Source organism: Pleurodeles waltl, chromosome 6 (assembly GCF_031143425.1).
Source record: "Pleurodeles waltl isolate 20211129_DDA chromosome 6, aPleWal1.hap1.20221129, whole genome shotgun sequence".
NCBI classification, from domain to species: domain Eukaryota; kingdom Metazoa; phylum Chordata; class Amphibia; order Caudata; family Salamandridae; genus Pleurodeles; species Pleurodeles waltl.
In genome coordinates, this window is record NC_090445.1 from 1,591,328,887 (window position 1) to 1,591,353,320 (window position 24,434).

The window sequence follows — 24,434 nt, forward strand, 5'->3', positions numbered from 1 at the left end:
GGTTCATCAGTGGGTTTCACAGCTAGGACTGTATGTTCACTAGTAGTACAGTCTTCTAGTTAGGGTTCCCTAGTTTTGACAAGGTGATGCCAACATTTATGTTCTTCTTTGTTAAGCTCTCCGACCTGCACTAAAATTGTTTGTGGATAAGCTAAAAATGTTCTTACTGATGTTTTCCTGCCAAAAGATTAAAAATAGAGGGTAGAGAAACAGACCCTGCTTCTCTTTTCTGTTAACGTGATTTGCCACTCAAATAGTGCCCATTTAGGGATAGTAACTACAGGCACACCTCACATCAAATAATGTGGAAAATCATTGTTTACTGGGTTTGCTATGCAAGTGAATTATATATAGTCTGTTTTTCTTCAAAAGCAGTGGAGACATCCTCATTCAGCAGTGGCAACACCCCTTCTTCATAAAACAGGTACACCTTGGGCAGAAATAATGCACACTTTCCTCCTGTAGAGGTCAACTATAAGTACAGCAGTAGTAGTGCAAACTTTCTCCATTACTAGACACAGGGAAATCAGGAAGCAGCTGTACAAGATTTGCGTCCTCATAGAATTGGTAGAAGAGGGTGATAGTGGCAAAGCAAGCTTCTCACAGAACACAGCAAGTCCAGTCTTCACCACTGAACTGAATCAGCCGCTTTAATTAGCGAAAAATTAATTGTTCACAGAACATGCACAGCTAAGGCGTGATTGACATGCACATTGGAGATAGATCTGTGAAATGTAGGACTCTAGCTGTAACTGAGTAAAATGCAAGTTCTGCCACCAGTTTAATTTTGGTGATATTCCACATCAGCATCGAGAAAGCCTCAAGTGAGGCACCTAGTGAGAAGTAGCTGATACATCGCTGGCCGTTGTTATTTGGGGCAACCCAGTCGCAACCTAAATATCTATGCTTCATGCAGGCACACAGGTGGCAACCTCTTAAAACGGTTATGAATGAGCATGCACTAGGTGCTGTGCTGTGCGGTCCTGGCCTTGGTGCTGCACCTGTTCAAAATGTTGAGGGCTGGCAGTACTCTGCACTTTTTGTTTGGAAGGAGCAGGACATTGAAGTTCCTGCTCACATGGCTGTACAGTGATAGTTTGTGTCTATGTAGAGGCGCCTTTAACTAATATTCTCTATGTATGTAAAGCTTTCTGACACTGTTTTTGAGTAAGCATCACTATACAGAAGTAAGTGAATACAGTTTAAAAGAAGGGAAAAAATAACAGTAAGCACCAGACCAGAGACACAAAACATTGGCTGTAACGGACTCCGCTGTGAAACACTGGCGCTAGAAGTGCACTATTAAAACAAACATTGGTAAAGACAATGGGTCTTGCCTGTGCAAGAGCTATTCGATTTGCCAATCTGTTTTAGCCATGTTGTTCATCAGCATGGCTAAAGGTTAGTGGCATAGAGGGGAATGGAGTGGAGTGCAGTTTTTGAGTGGAAAGGGACAGAGTGTTGAGTATTCGAGTGGCATAGACTGGAGTGTCATATAGTAGAGTGGACTGGAGTAAAGTGCATTGGTGTAGAGTGTTGCAGAGTATAGTGGCGTAGAGTGCAGTGGCATTTAATTCAGCAGCAGTTAGTTCAGCATTGTAGAATGTAGTGGCATAGATTAGAGTGGTGCATAGTAGAGTGCAGTGGTGCAGATTGTTACAGGCTGGAGTGGTGCAGAGAGCAGTGGTGTGGAGTGGCACAGAGGAGTGGTGCAGAGTGGAGTAGCATAGAGTGCAGTGGCGTAGTGATGTAGAGTGGTGTAGAGTTGAGTGATGCAGAGAGTAGTGGTGCACTAAAGAGTCGAGTGGCTTAAAGTGTAGTGGCATAGAGTGAAGAGTAGAGTTGAGTGAGACAGTGTGAAGTGGCACAGAGTGGTGTAGAGTAGAGTAGCATAGAGTGTTGTAGACTATAATGCCATACAGTGCAGTGGCGTAGAGTGGAGTTGTGCAGAGTAGAGTGTCGTATAGTTCAGTGGCGGAGAGTGCATAGTAGAGTGTCAGAGTGCAGTGGAGTAGAGTAGAGTGGCCTACAGTGCAGTTGTGTAGAGTTGAGTGGCATAGAGTGGAGTTGCGCAGAGTGAAGTACAGTGGCATAGAGTGCCGTGGTGCAGTGTAGATTAGAGAGGTGTACAGTGGATTGGCGTAGAGTGAAGGGGTATAGAGTTGAGTGTTACAGAGTAAAGTGCATTAGCGTAGAGTGTATTAGTACAGAGTGCGGTGGCGTAGAGTACAGTGGCATAGTGTGGAGTTGTGCAAAGTAGATTGGTGTGGTCTAGACTGGAGTGGGCATTTCTACTTTTCAAAGCCATTCACAAAATCTGACGAGGATCCGACTGTGTGTCATCTGCTCGTTGAGGGGCGGAGTCTCAGAGCTGCTGCCGGAGTGGTGTGCGGTGTGCGGCTCCTTTCACTGTCGGGGATCTCGGCTGGCCTCTGGCCCCAGTATTCCCTGGTTTCACTCGCCACTACTCCTGTTGGAGCCCCTGCCAGAGCCAGAGTTGGAGTTGGTGCAACCGCGTCAACACCCCGGCTGACGCCGAGGTTGCACAGCTGCCGCATAGCTGTTCTGCTGTGCTGTTGAGCTGCTGCGGTGCCTTGGTGGCCTTGGGCGGGGGCCGGGGGCACGCACATCTTGCCTGCCCTCCTGATGCTCGTGGACCCTGTTGAATTCCCGGATTTTGGCACAGGGGCTTCAGCTCCCTGCTCGAAGAGTCCCAAAGGCCCTCAAGGCACTTAAGGTCTGGACAGTTTTTTTTTTTTTTTTTTTGTTTTTGGTCCCAGACCCCGGTGGCCCGAGCGTTTGGCAGCCTCTGGTGGGGCCAGCTAGGGCCCTGCGCAAGGTCACACATCCCACGATGGACGACCCTGGGTGGAAGCACAAAGAGAACTCTTGAGAGAATTCCTGGTCGCAGTCTATCTTGATCCTTCTAGGACTCCCAGAACTGCCCAGGACCGGAATTCATAGAGGAAGGTGGCCTAAGGTACGTGCACAGCATTCTGCAAGCAGGGTCAAGGTGTTGGGGCTCCAATAAACTGAAGCTAGGCTGTAGGCAACCTGTCTTTGACGGAAGCGGCTGGTGTTAGGCCAGTGCGGCTTGTCTGGACCGTGATGCTGTGCTTCTCCTACTCCTCTGTCTTTCCTGCTCAATCCAACTTAACGGGTCTCTACTGTTCCTTCTCTTTCACCATAAGCTGCAAGTCTTCAAGTGGAGTACTGACACTCCTCAAAAGGGCTACACACGTTTCTAAGAACTTATTACGCTGAGTCACATCTCCCTTTGACCCGAGCTTTGCCAGATAAGGAAGGACCTCTGGAGTCTGCTTTAACATGAGGTCTGGTAAAGTAAGGAATGAGCACCCAAACCCTCAAAAACGCAAGAAATGCCGCCACAGTAATGCTTTTTTGCATTTGCCATCAACCCATGAAAAGTGGACTCATCCTCTTTCACCTACCACAATTACAGCGGCCACTTCTCCACTGGCTGTCAATCCGTCCAACCCAGTCACTGTGAAGTCTCAACTCTCCGTTGTTCCCACGCCGCATCCATGCCCCTCAAAACTTTGTGAATCTTCGCTTCTGGATAATTTCAGGAAAAAAACTTGGCAGGAACCTCCGGCAAACGCTGCGGAGAATGCGCTGGCGCCAGGCTTGGGCGTCTCTTCGGAATCTGCAGTAATTGATGCCCTACATATGGCTTGTGGTAATTCTACAACAGTGGCTCAAGTTCATTGTCCTGATTTATCTACCTCTTCTCATTCAGGATCTCAGGATGAAGTATGCCATTCGCCACCCTATGAGGGCCAGCCGGACGTGTCCTTGTCAAAACACGATCTTTCGCCAATTGTTTCCATCGATCATTCTTTCAATGTTGGAGAGTGGGAGTCCGCCTTGGTAGCCTCTCCAACTGTCCTCCTTCGGCAGGACGGGCTGGCTGTGAGTTGTCGCATTCCTCCACAGAACTGCAGTATTTCTACATCATCTAGTCCACCAACAGCACAATGGATTCGTAGTTCAACTGGCAGTATTAATCCAATGTTACCAATAAGGTCCTTTAGAGGGGCAGGTGATCCTAGCTCTCAAATGGAGCCTATCAAGGGCGAATTTAAGGACCAATCGCTCCTTGATCTTTCCTGTCTTAAACACGATTCTTCGGGAGGGGCTGGTAGGGCATCCAACCCTGTGCCCTCCTCTTTGGTCGCAGCAACTGACTCTGTTTGGCCTCAGCTTTTGCTAACTCTTCTATCCACTGTATTGGCCGTAAACTATCATTCCAATAAGTTGGACGTCCAAGTTGATTTGCTGAATACACTGGCCTCTTACGTAGCTGGTATTGATCACAAAATAGAAAATCTTAACCAGCTTATTTCCAGAGATCAGGTGAACTCCAATCTTGTGCAACCAACATGCTGCTGCTCTCCAGTTATTGAAAGTCTTTTATCATTGCCCACCTTTTTAAGTTCAGTCATATGCGTAATTAAAAGGCTGTCTCTAGCTTCTGCGCCTGTGGTACCTCAGCCAAATTCAAGCTCCCATTCTGACTTGGCTCAGGATCCTTTCAAACCAAAAACATTGGAAGACGATTTCCTTCCAGTCAAAAATGCAACCTCTATCAATTCTTCTCGGCTAGCTGCTACAGGAACTTTGGAGCATGTTACTTTGGCCAATTGTGCTCCCAAGATCTCTCCCTTACTTGAACCTGAGTCTGTGGTGCATGTCATCACCCACCCACCCTGCATTCTTGCTCAACCAGCTTCAACACATCCAACGCCCCTAGGAGTTGATCTTGGGGCTCAACATTAGCTGAGCAGGAGGGGAAAAAAAAGACTCCGCAAACATTGGAATAAAAGGCGGAGCCAATCCCCTCAAGGATTCCTAACTAAGGCTCAACCGTTGGCCAGTCTTGAGGCGCTGCAACTCTTGCAGCCGCAGGTGGTCCCCAGGGTGTCACGATTGCCCTGTTCTCTGTTAACCCCATTGGTTGGTCCTCTTCCCTCGATTCAGCTTGTTAAAGATCGGCTGCTTTCACAGTGCGGGGAACTGAACCCCCTTCAAGGACCCTTTGGTTAAAGAAGGCAACTTAGGTAATGCATTGGATACAGTAGCCTCACTTCGGGGAGGTGGAATGCCTGCCTGCTCCACGGCCACATTGTTTAAACCCAAAACTGTCTATGGAAATACCGGGGGTAAGGCCCTGGTTCTCCTAATTCCCTTAAGTTGCCTTTGATAACATAAGATGCCTTCCTGTAATCCTGCCGTCAAACCTTCAGTCAGTTTGTGCGGATATGCCGGCCCTGGTGGGTCCTGTAGGCTCACATATTGTAACGGATCAGTTACAGCCCTTATACGTCCCCCGACGGCCTCACTGGGGGGTATAACCTCAAGACTTGTGTTTATTCCCTAAATATCGTTCAAGGGGGCCACATGACATTTTGAATAGGGGGAACATTTTGAGGCTCTTCAATGCTATTTCGGATCTTAATAACATCGGCTCCAAGGACATTGTATCTCTTGAAGTCCACACTGGTTTCCTTATTTTCTGCCTCAATAGCTCAGTCCATTCTTTCTAAGAGAGACCTATTTTTCTCATGGGGCATTAAAATCCTTCCTTATAAGGAGTCTGGTTATCCTGCATTACTATCAGAACTTCAACGGCTCCCACAGTATTTAAGCCTTATTCAATTTTGAAAGGTGCTCTAGGTGGAACCTCTACCTTTGACGGGTCCCCTTGCACTGGTTTTGGTTCCCAGGGGTCATCCAATTGGGACTGGCTGCCCTCCACCCTCCGGCACGGTCGTCCTCATTGACCATCACAAGTGTATGGGTGGGTTTGGGACAACATCTGGATGTCTGTCCCTATGCTCTTGGAACATCAGTGGGATTGTGCATAAATTTGCCTCGGCTGATCTCTTAGCATTTTTGAATAGCTATGATGTACTTGCCCTTCAGGAAACATGGGCTGAGACCAGCTGTCCGCTGTCTGGGTATCTAGAAATGTGGAAACCTGCTCTTAGAACGAGCAAGAATGGTCGTGCCAAGGGAGGACTGGCCATCTATGTAACTATCAAACTAAACTGGAGTATTCTGCTTCTGGTTTGGGATGCTAATTGGATTCAGGGGTCAGTCATTAAGGATAGGACTGCACAGCAAACCCTTATAGTAGTTAATGTATCAGGCCTGGCACAAAGGATAAAAGGGTCAGGTTGTCGCGACTGATGCAGATTATGGGCAATTTAGTTGGGGAGTACCCTCGTGCTAATTATCTCATTACCAGTGATTTTAATTCAAATTTGTTTCAAGACACAATGGAGGCTCTGGACGAACCTGATCTCCGTAACCGCCAGTTAATTCCTGAACAACTGAGGCCTCAGGGCTGTTCGCATTTCCCATTGGGAGAGTACAAAGTAATGCACCTTAATAGTATGGGCTTTAAAGTCCTAAATGGGCGCTTATGCAACAATGTGCCTCCCTGGTGGACAAGATCGGATGGTTGATCCTACTCCTATTCAGATTATACTATATGCAACAGTGAATTGTTTCCTGTTATCGAGAAGTTTTCGATTTTGCCTCGAAGTGAGAGCGACCACCATCCACAAATTGTATCCATCAAATCCAGATTTCCTTTGCATGATGTTATGTGGACGGTGGCCTCTGCTCTGAATCTTTAAAGCGCATAAAATGCAGTTCTTCTATTGGCAGCATAGTGTTATCTGAATGTATTAAGTTTTTTGTTTCTGAGGGAGCTGGTTGTGTGTCCCCAATTCTGCCTTGGGCCAAACTTTCCTGCCTTTTGTTGTCAAGGTTTCACCGACCTGCGCGTAATCATGTTCCACCCCGGTCCTTGGTCATTTCTAAGGAATCCAGGAATCTAAAGAAAGCGTGCAAAAGACTAGTAAGGGCACTCAGGAAAAGTCCTTACTCCAAGTGTTTACTTATTAAATATAAACAATTGAGGTAAGACTACAGGAAGTCTGTTTACGATAACCACCAGTCCCACCTTAATCAGTTTTGGGCTAAACTTTTAAGTGCACGCAAAGACTCAATTCCCAGGAAATTTTGGTCCCTTATTAACAGTCTAAATAGAAATCAAAGAGTCATTGGCATTGCTAACATTTCTGAAGGAGTTTGGACGTCTTATCTGACGACCCACTTTACTGAAAGTAAGTTGGATGGGATATCATTGAAAGTTGGGCTTATAGCCCTAATTACGCTCTAAGACTTGTCCCATGCCCTTTAGGTCACCAACTCCAATACAGGGGGTGAAGAAGTCCTTTCAATTACGCCGTCCTCATATCATCTCCAGGGCTAAACAATTTGGAGCTCCCGGCCCCAACGGTCTCCCACAGGCACTGTTCAAACAGGATTCTCTCTTTTGGGCTAACCATCTTGCCCATCTGTTTGAGCACTGCCTTTTGACTTCAACAATTCCTGAGTCTTGGCGGGTGCCATTCTTCATCCTTTACATAAAAGTGGTCCAAGGTCAGATCCCACTAATTTTAGGATGATAGCCCTGCTGTATAACGAGGCAAAGTTGTACGCCAGTCTTTTGTTGCAAGATCTTCATGCCTGAGCTGGCTCAAAGGCCCTAATTCCTGCTGTTCAAACAGGGTTTTCTGCTGGCTCAGGCACTTCGACAAATTTGCTAGCACTCTCTATTTTGATTGAAAGGACGATTTTATCAGGCTTAACTCTGAATTGCGGTTCTGTTGATTTTAAGGCAGCCTTCGACTGGGTCCCCCAGAGCGCTTTGTGGGCTAAACTGCAGAATTGGGGTATCCCCCCCAGTACTCCATGGTGCCATCATAGATCTTCATACAAATACTTGGGTTCGTATTAAGCTCGATGATTGGTGTTCTCTTTCTAGAAAAATCCCCACCTTTTGTGGTGTGAAACAGGGCTGTGTGCTTGCTCCTCTTCTTTTTAATTTGTTTATTGCAGATCTATCATCGTCTCTCAATGTTGTTAATTCTCATTCCCCTAAGATTGGTGGCCTTAGGCTCAGTCATCTGCTTTATGCTGATGACCTTGTACTATTTAGTTATGCCAAGATTGGCCTTCAACGGCTGCTTAATCAACTTGCATCTTATACTTCCAAGAATCAACTGGAAGTTAATTTGCTTAAAACCAAAGTATTTTCCTTTGGAAGGAAAAAACATTCAGGTTTCAGTTGGTATTATAAAAGCTGTAAACTTGTCTCCGACCAGTCTTACAAATATTTAGGGGTGCATTTTGACTCTAGGGGCAGTTTTGTTAAACACAAGAAGGAGATCGAACTCAAAGCTGTGGCATTGCAGGTGGCCTTCTCCAAATTATCCAAAGCTTTAAGGGGGCCGACCTTTCTTCTTTTAATGGAAGTTATGAGAGTAAAGATTATCCCTTCATTGGTCTATGGTCAAGAAATTCTCTTGGGCAAAGGTTCCTGCCTATTAAATAGGCTGGTTAATAAAATCTATAAGAGTGTCTTCTATGTTCCGCACCTTGCCTCACCTACACAGTTACGGTTGGAATTTGGGCTTCTGGATTTCGCGGCAGTTGGTGCTGGTGCTTTTTTGAAGCTCTGTCATAAGCTGCACAGTGCCACAGACGGATGTTTAGAGGCAGCCCTGTGGCAAGAAATCAGTGAGTCCAAATCGAAGGGATCATACTTACATTTTTTTTGGCCGAATGCAAATGTCTCTGGGAAAGTAACCCCTCCCATTCTCTGTTCAAATTAGGTGTAAAAAGGCTTGTTCAACAGTATTCGTATCACTCAGATCGTTCCCTCCTTGTTCAACGGAAGCATGCCTGGTCAGTAATTAATTCCTTTCAGTTGAAAAGGGACTTTTTGGCCTTAAGGATGGGTCATTGGTTTTTTTTTTAAACATCTACCTCAATGGTGGCTATCCTCTGGGGAAGGGGGGATATGCAGAGGCTGTAATAATGCGGAGGAGACTCTAGATCATGTGGTCTGTCTGTGTCCAGTTTTACTTAATGAGCGTAGATCTTTGCTTCGACGCAAATGGAATGAATTGGGAATTTGCTCCTGTCGACAAGCTATTATTTAGTCTCTGGACCCTGCTAACTCAATGCTAAATGTGTTACTGATTAAATTTGTTTAAATTGCTCAATCTAAATTTAGTGGCACTGCGAGCAAAGGATAGGCAGGGTTGGAATTTGCTCTTGCCACGCCGTTGCTGTTGGTTAAGTTGTGGATTTTAATGGCATATGCTGACACTCATTGTAGTCTTTTTTTTAATGTACTTTTCACTTTAGGGCCTGAGCTTATGTATTTTATTTTGTTATGCATTATGCAGAGTTCTGGGCTTGGTGGCTTATTCTATTTTTATATTTAGGACTGTTTTTATATTTTTAGGTAGGAATGCTTTCTTCTTATTATTATGTGTGTTCTAATTATGATGTGTTTTATTATGTATTTAGCTTCCACTTGTATTTGCATGTCTTTTTCCTTCTGTCCAATTTTATTGGATTTTATTATCTGTGCAATAAATATGTTTACATTAGACTGGAGTGATGAAGTGCAGTGGTGTGGATGGTGAAGAGAGCATTGGCATAAAGTAGAGTGGTGGAGGATAGAGTAGAGAGGTGCAGCGTGAAGTGGCGTAGAGTGGAGTGCTGTTATGGAGTGGTGCAGAGTAGAGTGGGGTGGAATAAAGTACAGTATTCATGGCATGGTAGTACACTGCCATTACAGACAACATTTTTTCAATTGAAATGACCTTTACATTTGCAAAGACATACAGTTTTACTAATAATGTGCTTCCTTTGTGCATTCAAAATTCTGATATATTCTTAAACACTTACAGAGTTTATTTAAACATTGTCTTCTGCTAGGAAAATACTCTTTCCTACTCCAAGTATCCAGCAAGATTGTCACATAAATCCTCTCACTGTGAAGTCAGAGAAAGAAAACCAAATAAGAGCCCTAAGAAGACAGTGCCTGACATTGGACCTCTGTCTTTGAATGCACAGCAAATGACACAAGATAACAAGATTTAAAGACCTGTTAACAGAAAACGAGATCGTGGAAGGATACAGAAAACAGTTTAGGCTACAGGAGGGACCAACTGAATGTGGGGTGCCTAAAGCAAATAAAGCCATAAAGTGTGAGTTACACACTACAAAGCCAATGGTAATCAACTAGCAGAATACATTCCTAGGTCAACTTTCTGAAAGTCCCAAGGATGTCTTTATCTGTGCTCTCCGGTAGGCTGCGACCTAAAAGATAAATAATAAATGTTTTTTTTTTGTTTTTTTTCACTATGTCTTAACCTTCTTTCTCCGCCGTCTCTCATCGTCCACCTTTCATTTGGTTTTTCTCCCATATGTTCGCCTCATCGTTTCACATTTCTCCTCTTTCTTTTCCATTGATGTATTATAGTCCCAGTTTTCCACCCATTTAACGTCTCCTTCCCTGGTCGCTTCGCTCTTTATCTCCTGAAGTATCCTTCCTCTCGTTCGCAAACGTCGTTTCTCACGGTCTCACTGGCTATCTCTCCTGCATGTTTTGCCTTCGCCTGTTTTACCTCGCTTTCTCTTCACTTCTTTCAAATCACCTCTTTACATTTGCAGCGAACAATTGAGGCATTCCGTGCCAAGGAAAACAGGGCGAGATAATGCGAGAGGCTTGGAAGTGCTGTCGTATGAAGGGGAGGGGACGTAGTGGTTGGGACACCGAGTGGAAAGGAAAGAGGAGGGCTTAGGCTACCCCAGGAATGTGTGGTGGCTCACTTCCTCGAATTAAAGCCTCAAGCCTGATCCGCAAACCCACCCGCCAGGCCCAACACAATGCCAGGAGTTTCCACTCCGGCTCTTTGATAGCGGCTTTCAATGTCTGTTCCGAACAGGAAGCATAACATACGTCAGCTGAGAGAATCGAGACCAGTTTTCTCACGTTGGCCCGTCTCCTCCTTCGCTGCACTGGCTCACCTCTCAACCATGATTGCCCCTTTGGGAATTCTAGGCACTTAAAAAAAGCGGGTGTGGAATTTTGCCAGAAATGCGCAGTAGGCTTCGCGATCACGAGGGCAGGTTCGTGTTCATTGTCTTAAAAAAAGTCTCACTAATATCTAAGCCGCATGCATTCTTTGAAAGCATTATTCATTTGTGACACTTTCTGTATAAAATGTAAGTGACATATTTTTCTGGAAAAATCCTCTTCTGTCTGCAGTTTCCATGGCTGATTCAAGAACTGCTCATTTAGAGAATTAAATGATTAGGGAGTTTAAAAGTCAATTGTGTTTTAACACGTGAAGGGCCCACTAACTCCGTGCTGTTAGAAGGTATTGGCCAAAATGACAGATTCTAAAAGGACTCTGTGTTAAGGTTCAGTTTTTTTCTGAGGTGAATTCGGAAGTTATCGGCGAGAAGTGTGACGACACTATGGCCCTCATTATGACACTGGCAGTGACTGTTAAAGTGGTGGTAATACCGCCAACAGGCTGGCGGTAATTACCGCCAAATTATCACCATGGCAGTGACAACTCCCATAGACAGCCAATGTACCACCCCAACTGCCAGGGTTTTAACACCACTGAGCACGGCAGTAGCTATCAACAGGCAGGCAGAAGGAAAAATACCGTCCACCATATTAAGACATTGCAAACCGCCATGATTTCCGGGGCCGTACCAACGCCATCAAAACCCAGGTGGAAACAGAACACAGAAGACGAAAGACTCACCATCGGAGACACAGAGATGATCAACGCCGCCATGGAACTGTAACTTAAAGTCTTCCCGATGCTCTTCTACGCCTTGCTCCACCTGGAACACCAACGCCCACGGTGAGTACAGCCGCCTAGCACACAATGGAGGGAGGGAGGAAAAGGAGAGTGACACACACACGCACAACACACACTATACACACAGCCAGCTGCAGAAGAAACACAATGTCACAGGACACAAGTCATAATAATGCAAGGACTACATCATTCCAGAGCTGATAGTGTAATTGGATGCAAACAGCCACCATATTGTCCATATGACAAAAAATGCTTGATTCACTGTTCCGAAAGGGCCAATGGCCAGTCCAGAATACAAAAGGCCCACATGGCCACAGGGCACAGTCCAAGGCCCAACTCGTTCCCTGATGTAACCCGCACTACACTGTACAGGGGAATCATGTTGGGAATGGCCATGCACCTCAGTGGGAAGAGGAGTAGGGGGCACCTCGGCTGAAGTGGGGGACTTTCCCACTGGTTCTGGAAGGGGGCTCCATGCCCATTACAATTAGCTGGGGGAGTGCAAGGTCACAGTCTGAGTTGGGGGACTTGCCCACTGGTTCTGGAGGGGGGTCCATGCCCATTACAATTAGCTGGGGAGTGCAAGGTCACAGTCTGAGTTGGGGGACTTTCCCACTGGTTCTGGAGGGGGCTCCATGCCCATTACAATTAGCTTGAGAGTGCAAGGTCAGTCTGAGTTGGGGGACTTGTCCAGTTGTTCTGGAGAGGGGTCCGTGTACAGTCCCTGGAGCGTGGCCTACATACCTTCTGCTGGTGGTGAGGGCTGCTGTGCCCCAGCTGGAGGTGAGGGCTGCTGTTTCCCAGCAGGAGGTGAGGGCTGCTGTTTCCCAGCAGGAGGTGAGGGCTGCTGTTTCCCAGCAGGAGGTGAGGGCTGCTGTTTCCCAGCAGGAGGTGAGGGCTGCTGTTTCCCAGCAGGAGGTGAGGGCTGCTGTTTCCCAGCAGGAGGTGAGGGCTGCTGTTTCCCAGCAGGAAGTGAGGGCTGCTGTTTCCCAGCAGGAAGTGAGGGCTGCTGTTTCCCAGCAGGAAGTGAGGGCTGCTGTTTCCCAGCTGGAGGTGAGGGCTGCTGTTTCCCAGCTGGAGGTGAGGACTGCTGTTTCCCAGCTGGAGGTGAGGACTGCTGTTTCCCAGCTGGAGGTGAGGGCTGCTGTTTCCCAGCTGGAGGTGAGGGCTGCTGTTTCCCAGCTGGAGGTGAGGGCTGCTGTTTCCCAGCTGGAGGTGAGGGCTGCTGTTTTGCAGCTGGAGGTGAGGGCTGCTGTTTTGCAGCTGGAGGTGAGGGCTGCTGTTTCACAGCTGGTGAGAGCTCCTTGCCCACTGCTGTTGGAGGGGGCCTCTCTTAGTTGGTGGAGTGGGAACCTTCCCTTTCCTTGGTGGTGTAGTGGGATCGTTCCCTCTCTCGGGTGGTGGAGTAGGATCCTTCCCTCTCTCGGGTGGTGGAGTAGGATCCTTCCCTCTCTCGGGTGGTGGAGTAGGATCCTTCCCTCTCTCGGGTGGTGGAGTAGGATCCTTCCCTCTCTCGGGTGGTGGAGTAGGATCCTTCCCTCTCTCGGGTGGTGGAGTAGGATCCTTCCCTCTCTGGGTGGTGGAGTAAGATCCTTCCCTCTCTGGGTGGTGGAGTAAGATCCTTCCCTCTCTTGGGTGGTGGAGTAGGATCCTTCTCTCTGTTGGGTGTTGGAGTGGGATCCTTCCCCTTCTTGGATGATGGAGTGGGATCCTTTCCTTTCCTGCCTCCATGCCTAGGAGGTGCCTCCACTGTCCCCATGGACTGTTTGGCCGAGATGCTGGGCTGGGTCGTTGTGACCCTACTCTTACGGACAGGATGGGGGGGGGGGCAGGGGAGAGAGGGAAGAGGTCAAGTTGGTAAAGGAAAAGCTTCTGAGAGAGGGTGGGGCGGGAGGAGGGATGGGAGTGGAGGTTGAGGGAGTAGTTGTTGGAGGTTTATGTCTGCTGACTTTGGGTGCAGGTGCATGGGCAGCGTGATGATGTGAGGTGGATGGCTGTTTGATGTTTGAGTGCATGCATTTGTGTCTCTTGGTGGGGGCAGACAGGGTTGGAGAGGACGCTGGACATGTGGATGGATGTTGTGGAGGTGTGTGTGCTGGTGGCTGTTAATGCAGTGCATGCAGGTGTGAGTGCGGATGTGACCGTGACACAGGAGGTGGGGGAGACAGTGAAGGCAGTGGATGTTTTTGTGAGTGCTTATGGCCTGAAGTGTGCTGCCCGTGCTTGACTGTGCTACTCTTGTGTGATGTTTTGTGTGCATGCTTGTCTGTATGTGTGCATGGGATGGTTTGGGGTTGAGGAGATTGGGACTGAGAAGTGGTATTTGGAGAGGGGCCAGTAGAAGCAGTGACAATGGCTGCCATCAGAGGAGGCCAGAGCCTGGAACGATCTCTTTTGGGCCTCCAATACACTGTGAATGCCCTACAGGAATGGATTGCATTGTCATGAATGCCAGCCCCTACATGGCATTCACAATGGTTGACTGCCCTACAGTGTTGGATCTCAAGAGGTCAATAGCCTCCTCACTCAGGGCAGCATGGCTAACTGGGGTAGAGCCTGAGGTGCCTGGGGCGAAGGAGATGCCCACCCTCCTGGGTGAGCGGGCACAGGCAACTCGGTGAGGTGCTACTGGAAGGACGGTGCTGGTATGGGGGTGGTGGCTGTACCTGTAGCTGGGGTGGACCCAGAGGTGTCCGCCACAACCAGGGAGCTTCTATCAGAGGAGGTACCTGAGTCAGTGTAGTCACCTCCTGTCTCCGCCATGCTGCTTCCCTCGCCCTCCGTCCCATTGGTCCCCTCAGTGTCGGTGGACTCTGCCTCCTGGTTCCTGTGGGGTGCAGCTGCCTCTGTCGCCGGTGCCTCTGCTCCTCCGCCAGATGATGCTAATGAACACATGGACAGGATGACAGAAGAAAAAAGGAGGTGGGGGAGAGAAAGGGAGCACTGAGTCAATTATAGCACCAACACCACAGACCGCATACACATTACCATCACACAGAGGAATCAGGATTGAGCACCATGCATCGCACTGGCAGTACATTTGCTAGGTGCCACAGCAAAATAAGAGTAAAACACCGCCAACTGCACCCCTCCTGGGAGTCCCTAAGCCCTGTCTGACTTGGAATGCAACCTCGCTAGGTTACCAGATTTAGCAATACAACTATTACCCTTGAGCTGGATCACGCTGCATTCTTTGAGCTCGCATTAAGTGGCACCCACTAACTGACATCCACCACCAGGTTACCATGCCACCTACCAATCATAGTTGTAACTCACACTGTACTCACCCCCATGGGGCTGCTGTGATGCCCTAAAACCCCCATTCAACTCTGGGTAGGACACTGCCAGAATGCCGGCCATCAGGGGGCTCCAACAGGCCTCTGCGTTTTTCCAGGCCCAGCATCTCAGGTCCTCCCACCTCTTCCTACAGTGGGTGCTCCGCCTGCTGTAGGCCCTCAGGGTCCGAACATCCTTGGCGATGGCATGCCACAATCCCTTCTTCTGATGGGCACTGACTTGCTGAGGAAACAGAAAGGAGGACACCATTAACCAGACAATCCAGCCTGTTACACACATGGCCCACAAATCCCCTTCCATCCTCATTGGCACACACACATCACCCAGCGCCCACCATGTACACCACCAGACATACGACCCCCCCCAAATGACAAAATTCTTTCACACACATCTCCATGCAACATTGTCACCGCCTTGTGCCAAAGTTGTACTCACCTGTTGGTCTGGAGGCTCATACAGCAGCCCATACTGGAGTAGAACCTCATCCACCAAGCGCTCCAACTCCTCCGAAGTGAAGGCAGGGGCCCTTTCCCCGGTCACACAGGCCACGGCAGGATCCAGGCACACTTCACAGCAGCACATGCAGTGTAGGTGTTGTCCTGTGGAAAGTCAGGAAACAAGTGAGGTTATAGGCAGAAAATGGCGGTCACGTATGCGGTGGTGTACACTGTCTTCGCTGCCGGTGATCCCCATTGGCCACTGTACTCCTTAGAGCCCAATCTTATCCAATGAGGAATAGCACGGCGGTGCAAGACCGCCTTCCACCATGACGTGGAACGCCGGCGGAGTTAGCTCACTTCCACCCGTCCCTACATACAGGACAGGCGGTCGCCATTTTATGTTGGTGGACAATATTCAGATAATCGAGAACTGGGTCATATCTATAATTTGCACCTACATTGCCATTACCAATGTCCCATCACATTACTGCTCTTTTTACACTGAGGTGGTGGTTCCATTGTTAAAATTGTGACAGCCTACTCACTCTTGTGTCCCTTAGATACCTACCACTGCGGAGGAATCAGAAGAGGAGGCAAGACCCAGTGTACAGACCCCTTGTGGACTTGGCTATACTGAAAGACAGGCACATAATATTCACCTATAGACTGGACAAGGCCACAATCACAGAGCTGTGTGCTCAATTGGAGGCCTGATCTGATATCTGCAATCCGACATCCCACTGGGGTCCCCCCTCTTGTGTATATTCTATCTGTGCTCCATTTCCTGGTAACTCTCTCTTTCCAAGTGACAGTGGGCTTGGCAGCAGGAATGTCACAGCTAATGTTCTCAGTGGTGCTGGCAAGGGTTTTGTCTGCCCTGGATTCTATGCAATGGGACATATACCCAACATTATTGGGGCGATTGACGGTACACATGTTGCGTTTGACCCCCCCCGCCAGAATGAACAAGTGTTCAGGAATCGGAAGAGTTTCCACTCTCTCAATGTGCAAATGGTGTGCCTGCCTGACCAGTAAATCTCCCATGTCACTGCCAAATATACTGGGTCAGTGCATGATACCTTTGTCCTGAGGAATAGCAGCATACCAAATGTGATGGCACAACTGCAGAGGCACAGCGTGTGGCTAATTGGTGAGCCTGACTCCCCACCCAATGTATGTCAGTGTGTGCCTTCTGGTGTTGACTCCATACCATTGTGTAAGGCTAATGTTTGTCCCTCAATACTTGCATGTGATACTGGCTACCCAAACCTATCGTGGCTCCTGACCCCTGTGAGGAATGCCAGGACATGGGCTGAGAATCGTTATAATGATGCACATGGGCGAACTAGGAGAATTATTGAAAGGACCTTCAGCCTCCTGAAGGCCAGGTTCAGATGCCTCTATCTGACAGGTGGATCCGTGTGCTACTCACCTGAGAAGGTCTGCCAGATAGTAGTGGCATGCTGCATGTTGCACAACCTGGCCCTCAGACGACATGTGCCTCATCTCCAAGAGGAGGAGACTGGAAAATGCCCCTGTGGCGGCAGTGGGCCCTGAGGACAGTGAGGATGAGGAGGCAGAGGATGAGGATGTGGACAACAGAACATCAGTTCTACGTCAATACTTCTAATGACACACAGGTGAGACAGTGGAACTGACCATTCCTCTGATTATTGATGTTTTGTGTGTGGCTGTAGCAGGATGGCATTCACTTCCTTTGCATCTCAACTTACTTTCACCTATGGCTTCTCATTTTGCAGATGTTGGTGACATGACAACAGTGTACTGATGTGATGACTACAGACAGATGAAGGTCATAAAATGTATGCTATCACAGTGTCCAGATAATTTGCTCATGATGTGACTGTTTCCATATAAGCACATTTTCATCACATAACACACTTTCACTTAGGTTGTGTTCAAGGGTGTTTATTGTAGTGAAAATTATTGACGGAAAGTGCAATGGAATGGGGTGATGGTTGAGGATAGTCCAGGGTATTGTTCCAGTCTTTGTAGCACAGGTCCAGTGTCCAAGGGGCCATTGGAAGGGGAGCAAAGGCAGTTCAAGGTGACAAGGTGGGACACAAGGGGAACATTCAGGAGGGTCTCATTTCCTGGCGGTAGTCTTGGTCTTCGCAGCTGTCTCTGGCTTCTGTCTGGGTCGCAGCAAACGTTTGCAGGATGGTTCACCTTCTGCAGGAGGAGGGGTGCTGGTGGCCTGTGGATCCTGTGGCAGGGCCTCCTGCCTCCTAGCTGCAGCAGAAGTGGTAGGCTGGTCAGTAGACTGCCTAGTGGTAGGGGCCTGCTGGTGTACTGCCCATTCCCTTATGATGTTGGCCATATCTGCCAGCACGTCTTCTATGGAGACTATGATGGTGTTACGGGCCTGCAAATCCTCCCTGATCTCCTGATGGTGTACCTCTTGAATCCGCTTGTTCTTCTGCATGTTGGTAAGGATCTGGTCCATCTTGTCCTGGGATTGTTGATAAGCCCCCAGGACATTAGTGAGTGCCTCTTGGAGAGTTGGTTTCCTGGACCTGTCCTCCCCCAGCGCACAGCGGTCCTCCTAGTGTCCATGTGCCTCTGTCCCCTGAACGGTGTGCCCACTGCCACTTACCCCAGGTCCCTGATTGTCTTGGGTGTGAGGTGTGGACTGGGGTCCCTGTATAGGTGGGCACACTGCTGATTGATGTGCCCAGAGGACAGAGGTGTGGGGACGTTGGGTGGGTGCTGTGGTGTTGGATATTGATGGGGGAGGCTCTGTGGTGGACTGTGAGTGGGCTGGGGTGGCCAACTGACCAGTGGTCTATGATGGGCCAGGTAGTTCACCCAGATCCTGAAGGCCAGAGTTATGTCATCACTAGGGGCATCATCTGTGGGGGGGACTGGTTAGTCGTGGCACCTCCTCGCCGCTGAGATTGGCTGGGGTACCTGTGGGGATGTAAGTGATGTACTGTACTTTGTCTGTGACATATTGTGCATCTCTTGCCTCCCCTCTATTGTTGCTGTTGCCCTGCCACCTTTGTTTGTGTATGGTGATGGATTGTGTGCTTGTTAGTTTTTCATGCTGTGCATGCTTTGGTGATGGGTGTCCATGCAGGACTGGGAGGGCTGTCCATGCATTGGTATAGCATGCAGGGCTTGGCATTGGGGTTAGTTAGATTTGTAGGTGCAGTGTGTGGAATGGAGTGGAGTGATGGGAGTGAGGGTAAGGGGGTGTGATGGCATGCAGGTATGGGCAGTGATAATTAGTAAATATTGACTTACCAGTGTCCAGTTCTCCAGCAACTCCAGTGAGTCCCTCAGGATGCAGTGTTGCAAAGACTTGCTCCTTGCATACTGTGAGCTGTGGGGGTCCACTGCCAGTCCTCTGGATGGCGAGCTGGTGCCTTGCTGCAACAGAACATACTTTCCCTGTAGGTCGTTCCACCTCTCCCTGATGTCGTCCCTTGTTCTTGGATGCTGTCCCACGGAATTCACCCTGTCCACAATGCTCTGCCAAAGCTCCATCTTCCTGGCAATGGATATTTGCTGGACCTGTGCTCCAAACAGTTGTGGTTCTACCCTGACTCTTTTCTTGACCATGACCCTCAACTTCTCATCAGTGAAACGGGGGTGCCTTAGTGGGGATAATGGGGTTGTGTGGTGTGTGTTGTGCAACGGGTGTTAAGTTATGTGGTGGGATGTAGGGTGCATGACAGACGTATGGGTGTTTGTGGTGTGTGTGTGTAGTTGTCTCAGTGGTATTCGTGTTAGTCTTGTGGCGCTTTTTGGTATTCGTAAAGGGCCGTGTGTAATGTGTGTGTTTTACAGTGCTGTTGGTGTGTGGATGTGGTGTGTGTGTGTATGAGTGTCAGGTGTGTATTTCTAGCATTGGCCAATGTTGTGTTGTTTTGTATTTGGGTGGCCATTCTGTGAGCGCCGGTGTGTACCGCCAATGGCTTACTGCCATTGAATGTCTGCTGAGGTGATTTGTGGGTCATAATGTGGTGGTTGTCGTTTAGTTGGCATAACAGTATGGGTGTTCGTACCAACACTTTACTACTGACCTTTGGGCTGGCAGATTTGTGTATGTGGCAGTATTCTGTCGGTTTGGTGTGTGGGTGGGTGCCATAATATGGCAAACGGATATTCGCCCTTGCAGCGGTATGTTGGTGACCATTACCGCGTCGGTAAGCGGCATTTACCGCCAATGTCATAAGGAGGGCCTATATCTCTTGCTCCCTTGACTCTAAACGGAGGTGAAGTAAGAAATTCAGAAGGGGGGAATCCCATTAAGATAACAGAGAATGCCAGTTTTCTGGGGGCGCTAAAGGTTTTTTAAAAAAAGGGTGAGGTTTATAAACGCTATACTTGTTTCAGCTACATGCTTAACTGGTAGTGAAATGGGCCCCAACTGCTCAGCTGACATGTTTTAAGTGCACCTTATTTATGAGGGTACTGAAGTCACGAATATGCAAACACAAACTGCTTCATCGGGATCTGAGAGATCTGTTGGGGGTGGGCAGGCACACAGATGTCTACCAAGTCTTTCCATCTGTGCCTTTGACACTTGGTTTCCTCCTCAATAACTGACAGTGCTTGAGCATGACAGTGTCCTAGTTGGACTCTTGCTCTATGAAAGACTGCTGGTTTAGGGACGACAGCACTTTTGTTTGTAGGCGACTAGGCCAATCCTACAACAAGCCGCAACTGCCTCCCCAACCTTTCCGGCTCACAAGCAGTACCTCACCAAAAACCTAAATAGTAAAAGGTGATTTGTGCCAGCCTTTATGCATAGACTCAAGTGTGCAACATCTCAGGGGATTCGTGGTTAATTGGAGAGTACCCTTTTCTCACACGAGCAACAAGTCTCAGTCACATAGAGGCAATGAAGGAGATGCAGTAAAGTTTTCAATAGATTTATTTAACAAGACTGCAATCTACTGTAAATTGCCTGGGCTGCAATGATTAGGATAATGAACAATGCAAGTAACAGAATTGTAAAAACAAGAGTCATGAATATGAAGACCCCACCATCTAGCAACAACATGAGATGTAAAATAGGGGTGAAATTGACCATAATACCCTAGCATGGGGAATCTAATCTAAAGAGAGTTAGGTGTGTTAAACCTAATCTGCCAGTACCATGTCCATGAGAAGAGCCCTCCAACCCTTGTTACCTTGGAATTAAGTTTCTAGATCAGATGCGTTGGGGACACGAAGGGTAGGTCAGCATCAAGGCGATGTGTAGCATAGATAGCGTTGATGGCATCTGGTAGGAATCCCTCTGATAACCCGGTCTGTGTGAGATGTATGTATACAGATCATGTAGGACCCCTGACGCAGGTAGGTTCCCAAACAATAGATAAGAAGGCATGCTTGGGGTGGCAATTATATAAACAATTCCCTGAAAAGTACATTATGTTACTGTCACATGTAAGTGGGAAAGTACATGATGCGAATACCTATTTATATCACTTATCTTTGACGCTGATAGTGACGCCTTCATAGAGTGTGCACTGATAACGTGAATTTAAAACATCATCCTAATGAAAAACAAAGCAGCCATTTGAAAAGAAATAAATAAATATTCTAAAACAGAGCTGACAGGGGCACAGGCCTGCAAGCTAGAAGGCTAAGCTATCTCCTGATTTCCAATAAAACTAAATAGGATCCACTACAACAGAAAGGGATTACACCAAAGTTGCAAGGTAAATGCATCATGTTGAGCAGTGAGGGAAACCTTAATGGTACGAGTTGTGACATTTTGTTGTGGATTGTAATTCTGACCTGTAGTTTGACCCTTGTTATGGTACTGTCATATGAGTTTCATCATTATATCTGAATTGTAAATATTTTGTTGGTTCCTGATGTTTTTATTTGCTTGTGCGGATGATCTATATATGTAATGTTATTATTTTGAATGTAGAAATAATCTGATTAGGTCTGCATTGTATCCTGTAGGTGTTCAATTTACAGGCTACATCCTCAAACCATATTTCCTGCACATCTCGGTAATCAAGACAAGATCTTCTCACACATATTTTATTCAGTGACTGTTGTGGGTTTTAGCTTATACAGGTTCACTATGGAAAAGTATCAATATTGACCTTCCTCCCTGACGTGGTCCACAAGTGGGGCAGTGAGACACTTCTCTGTTTTCCTTACTCTAGTATAAGCAAAATCTACCCAGAGGGACAGAATTGTTTGTCTGGAATCAGAAACAGTGCAGACGGGCATAGGCTCCCAGAAGTACACTGAAACTCATCATTAAATTCACCTACCACCTGCCTTTTTTGATGCACTGTGAAAAAGTTGTGATCGGTGCGGACGTTCGCACAAGCTGCTACTGGTTTTCTAAACACCACTTCCCCGTCTTTATAGATATGTTTTTTCTCCAAGTAAAATCTGCTAAAGTGCATTGACCACCCCATTATTATAGTATCCCTCTGACAACCACATACTAAAGGCCAACTCCCTCCCAAATGTCAAATATTCTGGTTTTATGATAATTTCCCTATACTTATGTTGCTGACCATTTAAACAGTATGTTTTAGGAGTGTTTTATTTTAGGTGACATTCATTAGTGGTTCCTGTGTAATAATGTACATCATGTACATCTGAGAGAACTTCAGGATTGTCTTTGCTTATACACAATCATGGAGGATCACTCTGCTGATGCTCCTGAACCTATCCACTGCTTTTGACATCTGCCACTTGTGGTTATTATGTGACGTCCGTCTGGTGGGAGAAATGTCTGAGGCATCCTAATTTTCGTTTCCACAATTTCTTTTCAACATTTCAGTTAGGGTGTGGGTGCATGGCAAGCCCATCTGCGCCCTTCTGCGCTCATCCGTGACTCAAATGCGACTAGTGCCATGACCCCTGGTCATGCCACCCATCGCCTCTACACAGCAGATTAACTCATCGCACTCAACCCAGGACGCAACAACAACTGCAAGCAAGCAGCTCCACGCAACACACATGGTCCCTTCAGCTGTCTCCGCCGCCACCAAACCTGCACCACCACTGAGACCCGGGACACAGCACAACCCATCCGCAACAACTCACCAAACCAGAAACCCCTGAAGTGCATCATCCTCAACGTCCGCTCCCTCCATAAACACGCCACCGAAATCTGGGACTTCTCGACAGCATCACCCCGGACGTCGCATTCCTCACTGAGACCTGGACCAACAACACCTCAGGCCGAGACATCGCCATCGCCATCCCCCAGGGGTACAAGATCGCCCGGAAAGTTCACCCCATCTGCCCTGGGGGTGGGATTGCCATCATCCACAGGTCCAACCTCTGCCTGAACACACACTCCGAAGACTCTGTATCTCCTTGCCACAACTCTATTCACAGGAGGCGATGATACAGGCTTCCTCCAAAGTTCTAAAATGGGCTCTGTAAGAGCCTCTTTGAATGGAAGCAAAGGGTCTGCAGAAGCCAAAGAAGGATGCAGGACCTCTGTTAAAATGTTCGTCTTAACTTCTGCAGCAGGCAATGGAAGTTCTAAAAAGTCAGCTGCCATCCTGATCACTGTGTGAAAAGAAGCTGCCTCCTCAGTAAATTCCCCCGGTGAAGACAAGTCCCATTCCGGGGAAGTATCCAGTCCACTGGGCGACTCCAAGCCTTGAAACTCTCCCAACGGCTCGATAATCTCTCCTTCCTCCAACAACTGCCTTTGATACTCTTCCTCCTCTAAGAGTCGCAAAGCCTTCCTGCGTGACCTCAATCGAGCTTCAAACCTCGGCGTCAACATGGAATTTGCCCACATCGAAGACACCGGCTTCAACACCTGACGTGGAACAGGAGACGAAGGTTGACTATGCTCGAATCCATCACTCAGCGCCGGCACGGATCCTAATGGCGCCGAGGATGCTCGCGGCTCCACCAACAGCACCGGCTGACGGCGCCATAGATCTAGAAGGCGACGTCATGGGATCCACAGGGCCTCGATGCGACGTCATCGGCGCTGGTTTGGTACTCTCAGCCGGATAGAATGGCATAAATGGCGCCGCCTTGTACGGTGCAGGGGAGCCCAACGAAACTGCCAATGGACCCTTGGGACCAACCGGTGCACCAGCAGGGGCCATCGCATTGAACATAGAGAACATGGCATTCAAAAATGCCGCCGGATCCGCTCCCGGAGCCGGGAAGGCAGGATATCTCTGGTCTCCCTGATGCACCTGTGCTTGCTGAACCTCGGACCCCTGAGCAGCAGGTGAAATTTGAGGACTGTGCAGAAGCGCCACAACCTCAAAGACAGATGGCGCCGGAGAAGCCTCAGGGCTCTGGGGTTGAGGAGTCACTGTCGGACTCACCTCCCACATCACCGACGAGATCTCGATCTTAATCGACTCCGAGCCGAACGACGCCGGAGTCACGACGGCGCCGTTTCTTATGCTTCTTCAAAGAAGCATGGGAAGAGGATTTACGATGGCTTTTATGACCCTTCTTCGCCTTAGCCAAAAAGAGTTTGGCCTCCCTTTCCTTTAACGCCTTTGGATTCATGCTCTGGCAAGACACACACTCCTCTCCGTTATGCTCAGAGCTAAGGCACCAAAGACAATCTTCATGAGGGTCAGTGACGGCCATGCGACCCCTGCACACACTGCATTGCTTGAAACCGGACTTCCTAGGTGGAGACATTGTAACTAACAATTCTGCTAGCAACAAAGCAAAACCTCCAACAGAAGCGAGAGTTAGGAGAAAACTGTTAGCGTCGAAGGCACGGAAAAAAGGGAACTGACGTCAGCACATCGGTGAGGACCTCTGATTGGCACGGTGACGTCAGACGGAGTCGCGTGGAGCCGTGCAATTGTGACGTCCTCGTCGACGTGGAGAGCTAGGAAGAAGATTTTCCGTCGGATGCTGGTGGAAGGGTGAATTCATCAGGTGAGGAATCCACAGGTAGCTATTGTATCCACCAGAAAAGGCATTACCGAAGATAAGTAACTTGTTCGTCACCCCA

At 48.2% G+C, this 24,434-nt stretch overlaps 1 protein-coding gene across 4 annotated transcripts in view; it reads left to right on the forward strand.

Annotated features, from left to right (window-relative positions):
• EXD3 (exonuclease 3'-5' domain containing 3) overlaps positions 1-24,434 on the forward strand; it is a 1,916,540-nt gene that overhangs the window by 384,290 nt on the left and 1,507,816 nt on the right. The window contains exon 1 of one of the 4 annotated variants that reach the window (XM_069241415.1): positions 10,851-11,025. The exons of the other annotated variants lie outside the window; for them this stretch is intronic. The gene's annotated coding sequence lies outside the window, so the exon portion shown is untranslated. Of the gene's footprint in view, positions 1-10,850; positions 11,026-24,434 lie in introns of those variants that run through there. 4 annotated transcript variants of the gene reach the window in all.